Below are 17,800 nucleotides of genomic sequence, written 5' to 3'. Positions count from 1 at the left end.
GAAGTAGAGGAAAGGAATCATTTTAGTTTTACGACAGTGAAACCAACATCTGAAATTACTGTAAGATGATAAATTGGTGCCAAGGCATGTGCTCTGTGGTTTGCAATTGTTACAGGGTAAAGGTAAGAACTCATGTATCTATCAAGGCACTTTCAGATGCTCAAACTCATTTCTGTCCACAGCACCCCATCCCTGAGCATTTGAGATCACATGGCCTCTGGGGCATGAACAATGGATAAAACTATGTCATCTTCTGGTTTTATGTCTCTGTCCTTCATCTGTTACCACCACATAATGTCCTTTATCCTAAAAAAGAATTTTAAATTAGATATACCACACACCATGACTCTGTGAACATGTCGCATATTAAACGTGATTAACAATTAATAACATTATTGTGAATATCACTTATTTTGAGTCATACAGTTCTGACAGAAATCCATGAAAAGATAAACTTTACTATACAGACATATGTATTTCTCAAGATAAATTCAGAGATGTTAAAAAAAAAAACAATCCTGTCACTTTTTTACCAGCAAATATTTCTTTTTACTGGAAATCAAAAAACAAACTAAGGTAATAAAGAAGATCCCTTACACCTTACATTTATACCATACATATATCTTAAATTATAAGTTTCAGATCAGTTTTGCTTCAATTACAAGTCATGAGAATAATACAGAATAACTTATTTGTAATATGATATGATTCTTACACCTTTTTAAAATAAGCAAAATTGCCCAATATATATTTCAGGCACAGATAAGTTTTTAAATGTTTTAAAGCAAGAAGAGGATAATGATAAAATCTGGAGGGCAGTTAAATATGGACACAAGAAATGATAAGTTCTCAGGCTGGAGTCTGCACTGTACATCTCCCTAAATAGCCACACAATGGCAGGCTCACTTTTCAAAATATTCTCTCTTTGGAGCTCGTTATCTGAGACAGTGATGCTAGCTCTCACAGCATCGCAGGGAGGTGTGTTGGAACGCATGGCGGTTTTATATTTATCAGCAAGCTTAAGCATGTGTCTTTTCTGTTTCCCAAATTTCAAGTGTTTGTTTTAGGACATCACAGCGGAAGCAGCTGCAAGAGAGCATTTGTGCACAGAAATAGCCAGACCTCACTCCTTAAATTCCAATGTTAAAACCAGATAGATGAAATTCCCTTCTCTGGTTCTTTTTGATTTAAGTTTCTGTCTTCTTTGATCTCTTATAAAACAATTACAAGTCCCAACTCCTACAGGAGAAGCACAGCTGCCTATTATATGAGCAACGACATCCATTTTCTAGCTTTCCATGAAAATTATATTTTTTTAGGATAAAACACAGAGTCTAATAGTTGGTAAGGTCATTAAGAATTCAAAAACATTAGGCATTATTAATTTCCACAGCTATAACAAATTATCAGTTTTTATTATTCACTGTATTGTCAGATCATACAAATAGCATTTCTAAATATTAATAACAGTGTCAGTATCTCATAATCTCTATGATAAATTTGCTGTACTTTTTTTGGAATGCAGTGTTCTCTTCATCCACATGGCAATCAAAGTTGTCATTCACGATTTTATGTGCCCTAAGGCCAATTTCATGACATGGAATCCATACCTGACACTGCTAAAGTGGCTGAGAACCTGACTAGATAGTCCATGGACCTAGAGAAAACATGCTACTAAAGGAACATAGCAATAAAATGCCCCCTAATGACATACTGCTCTAACCACAGATCATTGCTTTGATCATCCATCATCAGAGAAGCTTCTTCTTGCAGCAGATGGGAAATAACAGTACAGAGACCCTCAACTGGACAGTGTGCAAAGAGTGAGAGACTTTGGAGCACTCAGTCCTAAATGGGATGTCTCCATTAAACCCTGGCTCTCACAGCTCAGGGCTCAATGAGAAAGAGGAAGCAGAAAGATTGTAAGAACCATAGGTGTGGTTGGCTCCATCGACATAAGGTCTTCCAGACATAACAGGACTTATTAGCTCACAGAGATACTAGTGGCACCATGCACAGGTTCAAGCCACACAGGGTTCTAGTGCTGAGTGGAGAGGTATACAGTGCTCCCACCCTTAATCAATAAGTTATCTGAAATTGATACCCCTGGTAAAGGGGGAAAACATTCTTGTAAATAGATTCTCGTTTGGTGTATCAACCACACGTCAGGGCAGGCCCCATGCCCAGAAGTAGCATGTCCAGAAATAGGTGACCAACACAAAAATTTTGTTGACTTTACATATTCCTTTTTTTTTTTTTTTTTTTTGCATTATTGACCTTCCACTTGGTCATTTTGGTTTCTGTTTTTGTGGGTTTTTTTTTTATTTTGTCTGTTTGATTTTTGTTTTGTCTTTTGAAAAAGGAGACAAAGGAACATAAAATTGGATGGCTAGGGAAGAGGTGAAGATCTGGGAGGAATCTAGGGAGGAAAATATGATCAAAATATATTGTATAAAACTATTTCAATAAAACAATAGTATTTTAAGCCAGGTGGTGGTAGCACATGCCTTTAATCCCAGTGCTTGGGAGGTAAAGCCTAGCAGATCCCTATGAGTTTGAGGCCAGCCTGGTCTATACAGAGCAAGTTCCAAAACAGCCTGAGCTATACATAGAAACCCTTCCTTAGAAAACCAAAATAATAAATAAATGAATACAATATTTTAAAAATCAATACTTTTCTTCTTTGCAAAAAAAAAAATACTTACCATACACAACCAGTCAGTATTCCCTCTACTTTCTCTTTTCAGTCACTGCCTCTTGCCAAATGTCCCTTTTCATTCTCTTCTTGAAGAAAACTGCTGCCTTTCTCTCAATCCTTGGCATTTGAGCATTCATTAAGTTTTCTGTAACTGTCAACCACTCCCGGCTCTCACAAAGAGAAGATATTTCTATGCTGAGAAGACAGGGAATTGAAAGAGAAAGTGGCATCTGGAAGCAAATCCAGGCTCAGGGTGTACTTCCCAGTAAAATCTATGTTTTTTGTTTTGTTTTGGTTGGTTGGTTTTTTGTTTTTTTTTTTAGTTTTTTGAGACAGGGTTTCTCTATGTAGCTTTGTGCCTTTCCTGGATCTCACTCTTTAGACCAGGCTGGCCTCGAACTCACAAAGATCCACCTGGCTCTGCCTCCCAAGTGCTGGGATTAAAGGCATGTACCACCATTGCCCGGCTTAAAATCCATGTGTGTAGATTTTAAAAAATTGAAAATGGGTAGTGCCTGAGTAACTAGAGGTCATTAGATTCTCGCATATTAGACATTGTCTCTTTTCTGATAAGAGTTTTATCCCTTTAATGTGTTTAAGAAAGTTAGAGAATTCAGAGAAATAAACTTCATTTTCTGACAACCTAGCAAACATGGATATTTCATATGTGATCATCATATTTAATTTTTCAGTTTACTTTTAGTTGGCAAGTATTTATACACTTTTAGGGTCATATAAGTAAACTTTCCTTGCAAAATAATCTCTGAAGGTATGCAGAGATCACCATATTTAATAAGTCAGATAATTTTATACATATTGGAGGTATACTTTACTAATAATAGTAATTATTCCTACCAGCTCAGGGTGTGCAAGGTCACTCCCCAGTAGATGTTAATTTCCTCTAAATGAAAAGAATCCTATCATTAAATCATTTTAGGTACACGTTGCTTTTGTTAGATGAATAATTACAACCAATGTTGCTTTTATAAGTGAATCAGATTTATGCCCATATTGTTTAGTTAAGACAGGATGTAGGGGTATAATTTTAAATGAAAAATAATTTTCTCTACCTGCACTGTATATCTTGGAGAACAGACCACACTTAAGCCTACTGTTTGGGTATATTTACAAAGAAAGGATATACTTTCCCTCAAATTAATATTAAGATATCGGATCTTTTGTTTTTACTTGTTCAATTAAATAAGTTGTATATCATTTTTCATGACTGAAGAAAACCTGATAGCATGTTTTATGTATGGAGTGCAAACACAGAGGCAAAATATATATAATGTGGCTCTTCTCTTGCATAGACATTCCTAGAGAACACATAGAAAAGACAAAGCCAGGAGAATTGCATCATTGATTGTTTCTTATTTGGTGTGCTATAATTAATGACATGCCAGCCAGAACAATTTCTGTCTGGCACTCCCCTTATTACTTCTCATAGAATGTATTGTTTGATTTCAGAGAAGCCATAGGAGAGCAATGAGAGTTCGCTGTACTGATCCAGGCTTTATGTAAAGGTGGGCTGGAGCATTCAGTGATCTGACCTTTACTAAAGGACTTAAAGTTGATGTTATAAATCAGCCCATATAATTGGTTTTTTTCTTGAATCCCATTTGGATAGGTTAACTTTAAAACTAGGAACAACAGACCATTTGATAACCTCATTTCCAACTTATATCAGACATTTTCCTGTGTGGTGTGTGATGCAGTCATAAGATGCACATTTTATAAAGCTGGCATAGCAGAAACTCCATCACTCCAGATCAGAAGCGCTCAGTATGATTTTCCTTATGGATATCCAAATCCAAATATCACTATTGGGAACATCAAAACATGCCATCAGCAGGCCTTAGTACAATGGTATATATTTTAGGCTGAGTGTAAGATCTGTAAGAGCCACTGAGTCACAAAATGCTGAACTTCACCATCTTAGAATGTATAGAGGAATGAGAAAACAATTTTACCTGAAGGTCGATATTTTCTGAGTGGCCCACTACTGAGTAAAATGGCTTTCCATCCCCAAGAAACCATTGGACATTTTCATAGTCCAATAATGAAGCATGAGCCCTTCCCCCACAGTTGATGAAGTGGTAACAGGTCCACTCTCGTGAAGTTCTGTGTGGGTAACCACAGCAATAGTGAGTTCAGTGAATAGGTGCAATGGCCATGCTGTGTCCAGTAGACACTGTTAGCATTCCTCCCAAACATTAGCTATTATATTATTTCTACTCTCTCTTTCGGGATAGTCCATCAGCATTGGAGGGAGTGAAGAGATGACTTGTTGAGGCCTGAGTACTCCGTGATAATTTATTTATGCATTTTGACCACTTAGGAGTCTCTATGATGACCAATATTCACTGCATAAAGGAGCTTCTCTTTGTGTATAGCATAAAAGACAGTTTGACATCATGTCCATGTAGCAGAACAACATTTCTACACAACACAGTGGAAAAGGAAATTTTGTTGTTTTAACCACAATAATAAGAAAGAGAACAAAGTGATATTCAAATTTGAATAGTATATAGTTTTCACCTACCAAACATGTTAGTCAGTCTTTAACTTTTTCCCACTGATTTAAAGATGAGAAAAACACACATTTCTTGTCAGCTATACAAAAATCAAGCCATTGGATGATATTGCCTTGTGGAGCATTAGTTTTCCAAGCTTACCTTGAAGACATGGACAGTGAAAGATTCTTTAGAAAACAGGAATGTTTCTTTAAAAATAATTAACACCATTAATCAGACATGTAAAAAGCATACTAAATATTTCATTTGTGTGCATTTTTTCGTGAGACCATACTTTGATATTCTCCTGGATATTCTTTTAGCTACAGCTCTGGCTTATAAACCTGTTCTGAGTGTAACTCTGTGTGTCCCTGTGAATTTTCTTTATACTCAGATTATTGGGACATGAAGTATAATATATGTATTCTAATAATGACAATTTAGAATAATCAATTGATATATGGTAGAAACATATTAAATGTGGCAACTCATTATCTCACGTGTATGTGCACACCTGCTCATATACACAATACAAAGACTTATTATGAGAACACATGCATCTATTTACATTACAGAGATGCATAGTAGGATGATAATAGCCACAATCATTTTGGCTCACCTTTGCTGAGTTCTTTCTCTGGACTAGTTTTGAAAACCAGGCTCATGCATTTTTTCCTCATCAATCTTGTGGATGAAACAGAGCTTTGTAGTCATTCACCACTATTCAGAATTAATTTACCTAGAATATTTCCCTAACCTAGCATACGCCCCAGCATGTAACTAATCAGCTGTAAATATCTCTGTAGGAGAAATGTGTGAATGAAGAGGGGGACATGAAATTAATACAGATTTTTGGATGCAACAAATACCAGTTTAGGAAGGATGTGTGTGCTGGATCCTCTAGCAGATGCTCCTGCTGGTATTTTCATACATGAGCTTCCACTTCAATTACTCATGCATTTACTGTACTTAATTTGACTATGCAAAGTTAAATGCATTAACATATGCACCCCTCCTGGCCATATACTTAAGTAGAGAGAATTTAGAACATATTAAATAAACTGAGGCACACCAGTCTTGTAAAGACTTCTGAAAACTTAAATTTACAGTTAGTCCAGATACTTATTTCCGAGGCTTCTCTGGGTACCCGATTCACACCCTGTGGCTTCTTCTGTGCTCCCTCCACCTCTTTGCCTGCTGTGGCAAATGGCTGGAGACAGTGCAGATGCTGTTGGTTCCTGGTCCTGCCAGTTTCCACTCTTTCATTTTCTTTGCTGGGGTCCAGTTCTCCAGGAAACGAGCTTTTAGCCTGCTGGAGGCTCCTGTGACGCAGCCCTTCTCCTGTTCTATAAGAACATCAGTATATTCTCTTCATTTGACGTTAGTGTGACTTATTCCTAAGTGAAAGTATTTATTTACAGACTTTTACTATTATTTGAAGACAAATTTCTAGAGAGATTGAGCAGTTTTAAAGCTGTTAAATATATCTCCCTGAAGATCAAAACAAACTTGTTGTCTATTTGTGGTTGATCAGTAGGCACCAGCCCCCAGGAAGCAGACCTAGAAATACTTTCCTAAGATGGTTCGTAATTCCACCAAATATTCATGTTTCTAAAGGTACAATGAAATTTATATTATCACTTTTTCATACTGATGTTATCTTTGAAATAGATATTATTTTGCATGAAATTAATCCCTTAGGACTATACAATTTAATAAATGTTGCTTAACTCAAGACACTTCTGCAGTCTCCTGTGTGGAGCTTGGTTCCTAGCGAGAGTCCATGTTGAGATGTCCTTTGAATCAACCAGTAATTACCTCATCAATGGGCTAATGCAGAGATGGTTCACATGGACTCTAAGGAGGTGGGACTTGGTGGGAGGAGGAGTCATTGGTGGTGTCTCCAGAGAGTATACTATGTCCTGGGTCGAGTGGCTGCTTTCTGGAAACTACATCTTTACACTGCTTTTCACATGTGTTCTGACATAAAAATGAGAAACTAAAAACAACAAAGAAACGATATGCTGTTATTTTTTTTATTTAATTGGTAAATGTATGTCTAAGACAAAATAGAAATGAGCTTGAAGATATACCACCATAAATTATTACTTCATGCAAGTGAACACACACTAGTAATAATAAACTGGAAGTGAAAACAGACCTCTCTAGCTCTGTTCCCTGGGGTCTCTATATCCATAAGGGTTCTTTTTGGCTGTGTGTATGTGTGTGTGTGTGTGTGTGTGTGTGTGTGTGTGTGTGTAGTGCTGTAATTCTCAACATATACTTTGTATCTAAATTCATTAGAAGCCTTTATCTAAGAATTCAGATTTCTCCACCCAGTCTGAAATATTTAACTCTCTAATGCTGTAATGCTCTATTAGGACATTCATTTTCCCCTAAGTCCATCCAGTAATAGTCATGCAGGGAGTCTTCAAAATACTCTGAAAAATAGGATACCTTTGCAATGTCCTCATTTAAAAACATATAAACGAGAGCTGGAGATGTAGCTGAGTTGGTAGAGTGTGTGCAAAGTGCACGGGAGTCCCTGGTTCAGGCCTCAGCACTGCAGCACTTTACTGGAAGCAAGGACACTGGAAGGTCAAAGTCACTCTCAGACGCACACTTCGTATGAGGCCTGCCCAAGCCACATGCAAACATCTCTGAAAAAAAAAGTAAATGCAAATATTCAAAGTTCAAGCCCTCCAAGAAAGCAGCTCTACAATGTCATGTGGATTAAAGTTCTCATATCTTAAGAATGCTTGCATTGTTTCCCATAATCAGGGAAAGCCACATCAGTGTTCTGTACACACAGTGAGTCTTCCTACAGTCTCACCAAGCTCTCTCTATACTTCCCTTTTCCTTATACTTCCTGTAACTGTATAACTGATGCCAGAGGTGGATTGTGTTTTCCACCTGCATACAGAACTTTTAGATTGAAAATTTTCCTTCTAAAATTATTTACTTGTCACTGTTTTTTTTAAATTAACCACCAGTAGCTTTACATATAAAATAGGCACTTGTTTCTTTTATTAAAACTATGAGCTATTTTGGTAATGCTTACCCCAATGTTGTACATGGCAACAATTTCTGTAGAATCTAGCTGTCTTAATTATAAGAAGATATTTTTCTTTTCTCAATATATCTACCACTTACCATGTCTCACTGACACTGAGACAATTTTCCATGGCCAAGTCTCATTCATATTGCTTTCTTATTATTGAGAAACCTAACTTTATTCAAACAATTCTATAGAAGTCCACAGGTCAGAAGATTGGGCATGAAATGAATTTTTCAAGGTAAATGGAGAAAAGTTTTATCAAGGGGCATCCTGGGTAGCTTTTTGTCATCTTGACACAAACTAGAGTGATCTGAGAAGAAGAGTCTCAGTTAGAACATACCTCCATTAGATTGCCTGTAGACAAGCCTGGGAGGCATTTTCTTGATAGCTCATTGATGTGTGAGGACCCAGCTTAGCATGGATAGTGCCACTCCTGGGCAGGTGTTCCCACATGATATAAGAAAGTGACCATCATGGGCCCTGTATGGATCTGAGCTAGGTCCTCTACATATATGTTTTGGTTGTATAGCTTGGTGTTCTTGTGGGACTCTTAACAGTGGAAGTGGTGTTTTTGCCATGACACTTTTGCCTGTCCTTGGGACCGCTTTCCTCCTCCTGCATTGCTTTGTCCAGCCTTGATATGAGGGTTTGTGCCTAGCCTTATTGTATTTTGTTACACTATGTTCAGTTGATAGCACTGAGGAGAGGGCTGCTTTTTTTTTTTTTTTTTTTTTTGAGGGAAAGGAGGAGGAGTGGATCTAGGAGAGAGGGCAGGTGAAGGGAGGCATTCACCATGATTTTTAAATGTTAATTAGGTTTTATTCTCTAAGACAGCTATCAGATTTTTATTCGTCCATATGGGGATTTGGATTACATTGAAATGTCTAATTGTCATCTCTCATATTAATTCCAGTAGAACCCTAATATATTAAGATGTTACTCTTGCAATGCATTTGCTTATTTTATGTAACTATCTAAAAATCACCAAGGGACCCCTGGTCATATCACTCATGAAAACTGCTCTTCACTTCTTTCAAGTTTGGAGCCTTGGTATCTCTGTGTGTCTACATAAGCTTGTGTGTATTATGTGCATAAAAACATGTGCGTATATTCCATTTCATTCTCAAACCTATTAGAATTCACTCTGCACATAAATCTCTTTTCTTACTTACTGGTTTTGGTTTTGCTTATTGCCCCTCTGAGTTTAATCAGGGTTGTGATCCTGAGTTTGGAACTTACCCTGAGAGCTTAGTATGTTCACCATTGGTTACACAAGTGGATACCACGCTTTGCTTTTTCCCAGAACCAGTTGGTTGTCAACAGATCAGTCTGTGTAGGGTCCCATGAGTCCATTCCTCCTCCATAGTTTACTGTTAGGAGTTCCTGACCTCTCTGCAGAATGTGCATTGTGAAGTTATGGCTGTTGAATCCATGTCCTCCTTTGAAGATGTAATTTCACAGCTCTGCTTCCCATCCTCCAGCTCCTACATTTGCTTCTGTCTCTTCTTCCACAATATTCCATGAGTCTTGATGTCTTACTGAGAGCCAGAAACCCAAATGCTCTTTATTCTCAACATCATTTACAGCCATGAGTCTTTGCATCTATCAGTATTCACTACAAGTAGAGGCTTCTTTAATGTTGAAGTATGACAGTAGCCTCGGTGGGAATAAATGTAGATATTTAGTGGGTGGTTTGATGCTATGTTGATTCAACCAAGCAGCCATACTGAGTCCCCTCCCAGGGTCATAAATTTTAGACTAAATTTATAGTATTAGCCATGGGTTCCCTCCTATAGATTAACCCTCAAATCCAATTAGACAGTGATTGATAACAGTTGTGCCCCTGTGAAACCAATAGTGCATCTTGCCTGTCTGGCTGGTATTACATAGTTCATAGAGTTCACTCGTGGGTTCGACTTTTAATGTGTTTACCTCATAGTGGCAAGCATAGCATCATCTGGCACCAGGAAAGCCACCCAGCAGGAAAGAATTACCCCAGTCTAGGTCCAGTTTGGTGTCTCTACATCTTGAATCCAATGTGTATAGCATCCACAGAAGTAGGCTCTGGCCAAGTAGAACACTGCATTCATATAAAAAAAATGTGGTAAAATTTGTTTTCCTGTTTCCTGTTACATTTTCTGTAAGCCATTAGGTAACCCACCAGACTAGACTGTTTGAATTACAGCTTATATTTTCTGTACTCATGCTTTCCACATCCTTTAAATCTTTCCTTGTAAGAGTGATAAACCACCTTTGTTTTGAACTAAGTGTGCTTTAGGGACTGGACTGTATTTCCTTAAAACATTACACATTCTATTGTTCCTACAGCTGAATCAGTGGTTTTTTTCCCTAACCTTCTGTTTCTTTAGTTTTCTCCAATATTGAGATTTCATTAGATCAAAATATAATTATACCATGCCTTACACATGTTGAAAGTACAATTAGATATGAAAATATGTATTATTGTGTAGTATTTTTAGGCACATGAGAAACCTCTGAGAGGCTAAAATATTATTAAGGTGGACTTGGTGGTTGATATTATTCAAGTATTTCCTGACATTAAAAAGATGTAACTATGAATGGTAAACACACATCATGTCTGTAATACTTGGCTAACAGCAAATCATAATCACAGCCTTGCTGTGGAAATTGAATCTGGGGACTATGCAAAGAACAAATGTTAAATAGATAAATGTATCTTCCTTGATGGTGGATTTAACTCATCTACATGTTAAACTAACAAAGTTTTAGGTGCCAGAAATGCAATAAGACGTGGGACAAGGCTGCCTGACCTTTTATGATAAAATGAGCTTGTGAGCCTTTTGTGACTGTCTTTGTATTTATCCATTTCTACTAATATCTTAAAATTAATTTCATAAAGGCACTTCTAGATGGACATTAAAAAAAACTGCTTAAGAGCAAAGAAACCCCTTCTTGGAACTACCAGCTTGTGTGTAGACATGTTTTCATGATGTGAGACCCAGGAATTTGTGTCTCATTTCTATATAACTATAACAAAGATCTGTGTTGTTAAACCCTAGAGAAGGCAATAGAAACTCAAAACCAAAACAAAAGAAAATAATGCAGGAATAAAGGTGTGTCTTTTTCCACCTTCCTTCCTGTACTTCCAAGCCAATGTGGTCCTAGAGATTCTGGTATGTCTCTGCCATTCACTTGTTTCAGGTTCAGAAGCTGATCTTAAACATTCTAACCTCAGAAACCTTCTCCTGGATGTGTAACCTGCTCAGGTGTCATTCTTCTCCTATCTCTGCTGTTGATACCATCACAGAAATTCAGTGAAGATAGGAGGACATGGCAGAGATGAGAGGCCAGAACAATTCAAAGATGGAGTAACTCAGACCAGGATAATTAATAGAAAGTCAGATCATATTCTTGGCGAAAGAGACTCAAAACAGGATGGTAGGATAAGTACATATCTATCTATGAATTTCAGTGACAACACAGGCCAGGGCTTGAATTTCCACTGCCATCGACTGGATACGAAACCTTGGAAACTTCCTTTAACCCTACTGAATCAAGGTTTTCCTGTTGTAAAATAGCTACTTAAAAAAAAATCACTCAGTTTGTGTGGAATAGATGAAGTGAGGTAATGTGGATGAAACATTTAATGGCACCAGCTGGTTATCTAATACCAATTAGCTAGTCCTGAAAACAAACTGAGCAGGGTGTATTTATATATTTAGGAATACACAAACTCTCTCTCTCTCTCTCTCTCTCTCTCTCTCTCTCTCTCTCTCTCTCTCTCACACACACACACACACACACACACACACACACACACACCACTATAGCCACCACTACCACCACCACTACCAATAAAAACAATAATAACAATAACAACAATTTTTAATGAGGCCATGGATTTGAAAGAGAGCAGGGAGAATATATGAGGAGGTTTGGAGTGGGGGGGGGGAAGCAAGAAATGGTGTAATTATATTATAATCTCAAAAAATAAAGTTAAAACGTGTCTTTGGAAATGATAAAAAAAGAACATTTAAATGATACTGTCTACCAAATGCTTTATTTGAGAAGACAGGTCTGAAAGGTGATGTGAACTGGAGGCAGGTTCTAATGTTAAAACCATTGGACAGACACGATCCAGAGCCGTAAAGACATTAGACCTGATAGGTTGTATGCAGTGGACAAAACCCCTCACTCTGAAGGCAATGGTCTCCCTGGGCCATGGTGTCATTCCTGGCAAGGGAGGTTTGTGACTGCAAACTGCAGAGTCTAACACCATAAAGGCTATACTTCCATTGCCAATTTAGCTATGAAGCACCCTCATTATCATCCATAGATTATCAAGATTTATAAATGAAAATAGCTGTATCTTCCCAGTGTTTAAAATATTCTCCTCTGACGTTTGACCATAGCCACGCCATCATTGCCTTTGTCTCCAGGCAGTGAATAGAGTTGTTTACTTTCCACTGATGCTCGGTGTTCTTCAAAGCATCTTCCTTATAAAAATGTTAAATTAATATGGGTGGGAAGGTGGTTAAGGAAGCACGGCCTTATACCAACACACATAACTATGTGATTTATCTAATAAATGCAAGCCCAGATGCAGTATATTTTGTGGATGTTAATGGCCTGAAATCCCTTTCAGCGGCAGCATTAATCAGTTAGGGATGGGTTATTTTATGGTCTTTAATGGCCTTTGTTGATAGATGGAGATTTTGTTTACAGATTATTCTTCATTGAGCTGCCATACATTGCAAGCTATGATTCTTAGACGTGTTCTCAAAATACAAATTGTGCTGCAAAGAAATCTGTTCAGAGTTAAATTAAATTAGATAGCTGCATTTTTATGAAGCTTAGGTAATGGGGCGAATGCTGCTTATGCTTTTCCTGAGACTATACTGTAGATAGTCTCAAACACATTATTTTTTCCTAAGAAATATTTCTATGCTTGTGTGTAAACTGTACAACCTACTTTTTCTTGCTCCTGAGTAATTTATGTAGAATACATAATATTTGAAATGTATTTCATGATGCTTGACTGCAATAATGAATATCTGCCTTCAGGTAAGACTTTACAAATACTTTCACTTTAAAACAAATGAACAAATGCAGAAGTGCCCATTTGTATTTTCCAAATCTTTTAAAGTTTAATACACTCAGCCCAGTGGTAAGAGTTTAATAATTGTCTCAGTCAATGTTTTGTTTTGCATAGAATAATTGTTTACTGTATATTTGGGGTGACATTATTCATGGGCTTGTAATACAGGGATATCACTCAACTTGGGTCTAATGTTTTGCTCATGTACATCTTATAGATTGAGTACAGAGCCTCATAGTTTGGCTGTGATTACATGGCCTCAAAGTACATTTTTATTTCTCAAACATTATTTACTCTTAAACTCTCTGCCCAAGGATTTACTGTGTTTCCTTCCCACTTCCTCTTTCTCCCTTTCTGTTCTCTTTCCTGATTCTCTCCAGTCTTTCCCCCCCTGCCTCACTTTTTGTACATCAATAACTGTAGAAAGCAATTGGCTTGGTTTGATGAAACTAAATTAAACTAAAAATTATGATACCATAATTTAATTCCATGTGAAAGCTGGATTTTTGAAGTACTCGGTGCCCACCTTCCTAAAAGATACCACAGAAACGAAACAGAGACCATCTTATTTGAGGGGCTCCTCCTCATGTTTTATAGAAAGCCTTTAGAGACCCGTCCTTTAGAGGCCAGACCTATGTTGGCCCCTCTTCATAGCTCTATTACTTTCATGCTATTGGTTAAAGAATTGTATTTCAAGTTTGATTTTTTTTTATTTAAAATGACATATTTGTGCAATTTTCATGACAACCCAATGGTAGACTTCACAAGTCTTTCCATACAGTCACGTGGAGGACAGAGGCAGTATGCTTAGCAATGTATGGGCTCACCACAGCCCTGTGACCCATCCCTTCCCCCACTATTGCTCCTCCCTATCTTTGTAATAAACCCTTTTTTTTTTTAGAAACACTGTTGATGTGTTAATGTGTTCTGATGCTCATTGTACTAAATACATCAAGGTAGCTGGGCGGTGGTGGCACACGCCTTTAATCCCAGCTCTCAGGAGGCAGAGGCAGGTGGATCTCTGTGAATTTGAGGCCAGCCCGGTCTACAAAGAGAGTTCCAGGAAAGGCACAAAGCTATGCAGAGAAACCTTGTCTCAAAAATAAATAAATAAATAAATAAATAAATAAATAAATAAATAAATAAATAAATAAGTAAATACATACATACATACATACATACATACATACATACATCAAAGTAGTACAAAGGGGAACATCCCCTCCTCACTCTCACCCTCAGTCTATCACATGTCCTTATTCAACCAGTGGTTTGTTTTTTGTTTTTTGTTTATGCTCAGGTCATTTTAAGGCCAAGGACTAGAGCTTATTTTCTACCATTAACCTGACACAAGAATCATTTGTATTATAGTCATATTGGCAGAATGTGCAGAAAATAAATGTATGCCAGTAACTGAGAGATCCTTGCAGTCAGGGAGTACATGTCATGGACAACTGCCAATGTTCTCCTCATAACACTTATTGCCAACCTCAAGTTCCCTTCCCAATATTTAATATTAGGGATGGAAGGTATAGAAGGAATCAAGAAATTGGTGTTAGGACCATCAGACAGAGAAATTATTAAATATGAATTAAACCCATCAGTTAATTTCACACCCACATAGCTCATATAAATTCATTTAAAATCCTATCTTACTTTGTGACTTCCAAGATATGTTGTATTTAAAAATTATTTACTAATTGGATGTGAACATTTTAAATATCTGATTTTTCCTACAAATATTATTGACATCATTTTTCTTTTTATAGTTTTCATGAATATTAATAAGCTCAACAGCTAAAGACTCTTCCACTGGCCTTATTAAATCTTTTATACTAGTTAAAATTGACATATATTTTAAACTTACTGTCTTTTTATTGGTGTGTTCAATTATCTACTTTGGGCCTCAGGGTGACACTGAACATATGTGATACAATTTTTTCAACATTAAATTTGATGACTTCCTCTGTATATATTTTGTGTAAAGGTTTTAGAGACCCTCTCTCAAAGGCCAAGTATATGTTGTCCCCTCTTTGTGGCTCTATGACTTTTTTGTTATTCATTAAAGAATTATATTTCAAGATCAATTTTTATTTCATAATTACTTATTTGTATAATTCTCACAACAACCAAATTATAGAACCTTTAACTACTTGCTTCATGAAAACCAGATACTTTAATGTCATGCATTCATGTTTTTTTTCCCTTAGAAATTCCATTTCATATTTACCTTTAGTTTTAGCTTGGCACATAAACATTGCACACATCTTAAGTACTCTAACATTTTGTTATATTGTTCATTGATAGTCTGTGCCTCCAGTCAGGCTGATGTGCCTTTATCTGGGGTGTTTGCCATCTGATTAATAATCTGTGCTCCCTTTCACATGGTTTATGAACATGCCAATCCTTATTTTTTTGTCTCATTTTTGATACTTCTACACTCACACATATATTTAAGCTCTTGGTGGCTATTCAGTATAATGGCAATCTGTGTTTTCTTCACCCACATCCAAATTCCATGTTCCTCTCCTGAACCACTGATTGTAGTTACATGCAAAGCAGTATTCAAGTATTGGTAGCCTTCAATTCCTTCCTATTCCCTTAAAAAATATTCCCATGTGCTTTGTGACTTGAGTCCTAGGAAAATGTCCCAGACCTGTGTCATTAGCATCCTATAGGCTCATCATTTTCTTCTCTTTTAAATGAAACTTGCTCTTGCTCCTCTGTGGAGAATTTCTGGAAATTTCTTTTAGATACTTGTGATGCCCTGTCTCCCCATCCATGGGACCTATATCCCAAGAGCAGTTTTTGCCACTTGGTTTGAAAATGATGACAACTGTGTCCCACCACAGCAGACAAGCTACAAGTTGGTTAGAATAAAACTTTAAAAATGGATTTTTCAACATGGCCTCCCTCTCTATTCTTACTTTTCTTCAGTATTCAAACCAATTTACCAGATTCTCCATGGGGAAATGAAATACAAATACTGACAATAATGTTGTGTGTTGAGAAGAGGATCAGGGTTCAAGATTAACCTGCCTCTTACTTGACACAGTGACTTTGAGGCCAGCCACGCACTACTACATAGAATTATTGCTTCACTTGTCCTCTTGCTCATCCCAGCCATGCAAGAAGCCCAGAGCTGCATGCTAGGAAGAAGCCACTACACAACTAGTGCCCTTTTTTCCCCACTTCTGAGGAGCTGGCTTCTCACTCCTATCTCTGACAGCTGATGGATTATTGCTTGTACTCTACAGATCATGAACTGCTGGATTCTCAACACCTAACATAAGGCCTGTAACACAGGAGGCACTCACCAACCTGATAAGTGAATGAAACCCACAGTCTCCACTCTCAGAACAATATATAACTAAATCAAAGTATCCACACATTTTCTTAATCCATGAAAATTCATTTTCAACAAAATGTACAGATTGATTCCCTTTCTCTCCCCATCCTCCAATTGAATGAACCAATAATAATGTCTCTTTATAAAATGAAAATTATATAGTATGTCAGAGTATAACCAAATACTGTAACCTGGATCTTATTCTTCTGAAAATAAGCCTTGAAGGCAAAATTGGAGCAATATCTTTTCTGATTTGATTTAATAATCAGTTTTAAGAATCAAATCTTCGGGGCCAGGATACTCTACAAAGAACTATCCAGTATTGATCAATAATCCTCAGATTAACTCTCTGAGGCAGAAGATGAAATGTCCAGTTTTCAAATCCTAAGAGCCCTATCTTCTGCAAGTAATGATTATTTTTCACTTAATGAGTTTTAGGACATGGACAATCACAACATAAATGAAGGAAGAAAATTGGTGACAGGCATGAATTTGCCTCTTGTGGTAGATAGAGTTGATGGACTTTTTATCTATAGTGTGATCTGTTATGCTAATAGACTCAAACGATGGGAGACCTGGTGTTACTAAGATTTCTTTTTAAAATGTGTAATTATTTCTTAAGAGGTAATAATGCCAATAAAAAGACAATGACACTACTGGTTAGCTGTCATATTGCTGTAAAGTCAATAAAAGAGAATCTAAAACTGCTCATTGCTTATGAGTTTTTCTATGGGTTAGTCAATCAGAAAACTTTACTTACTTTAAGACCTTTTAATGATGCATAGATTGACTGAAACTTGTTCAGCAATTTGAAAACATTCAGGTTCTTCAGACTCTGGAAATTTCTCCTTCTATTTAGATAAGAAATGGTAATTCATAGGACAGCTATCTTCAAGTACTGATACTAAGAACTGGATATTCCCACAAGATTAATGTCTCCACTAAAGAAGTTCAGCAGGTAGCTGTTGAGAGTGCTGGCTAGCTCACTCAGACTAACCCTTTAAGGCAGCTGATTTCGTGGGTAGTTTATAGCTTTCTCAGAACAGAGAGCTTGTGTGTCTAGAGTCCTAAAATCCTTTTGAACCAGGTTGTTTACTATAAT

At 37.0% G+C, this 17,800-nt stretch overlaps 1 protein-coding gene and 1 pseudogene across 2 annotated transcripts in view; one reads left to right on the top strand and one right to left on the bottom strand.

The window, feature by feature from the left end:
- Pcdh15 (protocadherin related 15) overlaps positions 1-17,800 on the top strand; it is a 1,435,956-nt gene that overhangs the window by 825,360 nt on the left and 592,796 nt on the right. The window lies entirely within an intron of this gene.
- Positions 1-17,800, bottom strand: part of LOC143269994 (calcium uptake protein 3, mitochondrial-like) — a 70,757-nt pseudogene that overhangs the window by 2,979 nt on the left and 49,978 nt on the right.

This window comes from Peromyscus maniculatus, chromosome 21 (assembly GCF_049852395.1).
Source record: "Peromyscus maniculatus bairdii isolate BWxNUB_F1_BW_parent chromosome 21, HU_Pman_BW_mat_3.1, whole genome shotgun sequence".
In the NCBI taxonomy this organism is placed as follows: Eukaryota; Metazoa; Chordata; class Mammalia; order Rodentia; family Cricetidae; genus Peromyscus; species Peromyscus maniculatus.
Note: the sequence above shows the minus strand (reverse complement) of the source record. Positions and strands in the feature narration are given on the sequence as shown.